Source organism: Palaemon carinicauda, chromosome 5 (genome assembly GCF_036898095.1).
Source record: "Palaemon carinicauda isolate YSFRI2023 chromosome 5, ASM3689809v2, whole genome shotgun sequence".
In the NCBI taxonomy this organism is placed as follows: domain Eukaryota; kingdom Metazoa; phylum Arthropoda; class Malacostraca; order Decapoda; family Palaemonidae; genus Palaemon; species Palaemon carinicauda.
Window position 1 is genome coordinate 125,610,310 of NC_090729.1, and position 2,500 is coordinate 125,612,809.

At 32.5% G+C, this 2,500-nt stretch overlaps 1 protein-coding gene across 3 annotated transcripts in view; it reads left to right on the top strand.

The window, feature by feature from the left end:
- Nucleotides 1-2,500, top strand: part of LOC137641473 (ligand of Numb protein X 2-like) — a 617,278-nt gene that overhangs the window by 527,105 nt on the left and 87,673 nt on the right. The window contains exon 1 of one of the 3 annotated variants that reach the window (XM_068374066.1): nucleotides 1,423-1,867. The exons of the other annotated variants lie outside the window; for them this stretch is intronic. The gene's annotated coding sequence lies outside the window, so the exon portion shown is untranslated. Of the gene's footprint in view, nucleotides 1-1,422; nucleotides 1,868-2,500 lie in introns of those variants that run through there. 3 annotated transcript variants of the gene reach the window in all.

Consider the following 2,500-nt stretch of genomic DNA (forward strand, 5'->3'; position numbering starts at 1 on the left):
TATATATATATATATATATATATATATATATATATATATATATATATATATATTATATATATGTATATATATATATATATATATATATATATATATATATATATATATATATCAAAAGATCGTTTCTGTTTGCAATTTTCCCCGAAGCTTCCACTGCGTGATCTCAAGTTCGAATCCTGCTCAAGGTATGATAGCATCAACTCAAACACGCATTGCCTTCCCTGTTATCTAGATATGGGTTAGTGGGTACCGGGGTCGAGTGGTTTAATACTCGTCTGGCGATTTCCCGGACCTGTTCAGTTCAAGACTCTTTCCCATGTCACCCTAGCAGTGAAAGATGTACCTGGATTTACTTTGGTCAAGAAAAGGGGCAATGGGAGATTGATATAACCTGCAAATCGTTACCAAAACACTAACCAGAAAGCTAATCTCAAAGGGAAAATGAACTACTGGAATATCTTAGCGTGGTTAAAAGTTTGTATGTAGCCATGACCAGCAAATCTGTACTAGTTAGGGCCACGCATACTATGTTGGTTTGATGTCAGCGATAAGACTAAAGTCTCCCACCATCACCATTCGCAGTGGCCAACTTGGTGATGAAAACTGGCTTAACCCCTTACAGGAATATGGGCATATCTAACTTTGTCCTGCAGTGGATTAGAAGCGGCTACATTTGTTTTTGGAGTCTTTATATATATATATATATATATATATATATATATATATATATATATATATATATATATATATATATATATATATATATATATATAAAATTTATATATATATATACACATATATGTATATGCATTTATATATACATATATATATATATATATATATATATATATATATATATATATATATATATATATATATATATATATATATATATATACACGCACACTAAGTTACTGAAATATTTGTTCATTATGATTCCTAAAACTCCATATCGCCTCGGGGTGCAGAATTGCAAGAGCCCATGCAAACTACATATCTGCTAATGTGCTTGATACATGCAACCAAGTTATCAGGACTCGCTCACAAGTATTAAAAGAGTCATTATATGCATCAGATATACCTCAGAAGAACCCTTCATACGGCTTGGCGAGACGCAGATTCTTTCAACTTATTATGAGAGAGAGAGAGAGAGAGAGAGAGAGAGAGAGAGAGAGAGAGAGAGAGAGAGAGAGAGAGAGAGAGAGATGCCGGGTCTACCCCTATCACCTTTTTTGGAGGGGTTATACTAAGGTCAAGTGTCCGTTGGTAGTTGAACGTGACGCACATTGAGGGTTTGGGTTGCTGTTTATGAAGTTTTAATTTCTTGGCGAGAGAGAGAGAGAGAGAGAGAGAGAGAGAGAGAGAGAGAGAGAGAGAGAGAGAGAGAGAGAGACCTCTTATGGAGGGATGCTTCAGTCTACCTTCAAAGTAAACCAAAGCCCTCCACTTCGTTGCTTCGTCCGAGTTGGTTGGTTACTGAATTCGCCGAAATATCGCACGCCCTTTCTCGTTTATCTAGAGAAAATTATACTGTGAAGCTATTCAATTGCAAATAAGCGTGCATTCTTTTATAAAAAAAAATTTGCCTTGTGATATTCAGATCCTTTATATATTACAGTAAATAGTCTGTGAACAATCATCGTGTGGAAAACTTCAAGAAAGTTTACTTAAAATTTCTCTACTGGTGCTTAGGAATTGCATTTGATTGCGTTAAGTGATCGGAAGTCGCAGAGGGAAAATATTCGCGATGCAGCGAGGGACAGAACACCACGCCATGGCGGTGACATACGCAATACTGGTCGTTCTGCTGTTGATCCTTTGGGTCTTATACACAGGTCTTGTGTCACCGCTGCGTTAGCTGGAAGAGGTATCCAACGCCTAAGATTTATCCTCCTTTTCTTTATTTTTAATATGATTCCTTTATGTTAACTTGTAATGAAATTTTCTGTAATCATTCCTTTATTTTGCCTTAACTTATAAGGATACAGTGTTGAAGGATATTTGTCTTATGGAGTATTTTTTCCACTTTGCCCGACCACTCTGATTTTGTCTCACTTTTAGAGAAGTACAGTGCAAGAAAGGATTGTTATTAATTATACCTATTTAATGTCTAGTTTGACATTGCATCACATACCTTTTGCATGTTTTATTATTATTATTATTATTATTATTATTATTATTATTATTTTGTTTATACGTAGTGCGTGCATTTTACAAGTCTTTATTTTGGATTATTTTTATTGAAACTGGATCTCTATATATACATATATATATGCATAAAAACGTGTGTATGTATATATATATATATATATATATATATATGTATATATATATATATATATATATATATATATATGTATATATAATATATATATATATATATATATATATATATATATATATATATATTATATATATATAATGTGTGTGTGTTTTTGTGCATGCGTTTATCGTACTTGCGTCAGATGATAACCTTTTAATTAATATATATATATATATA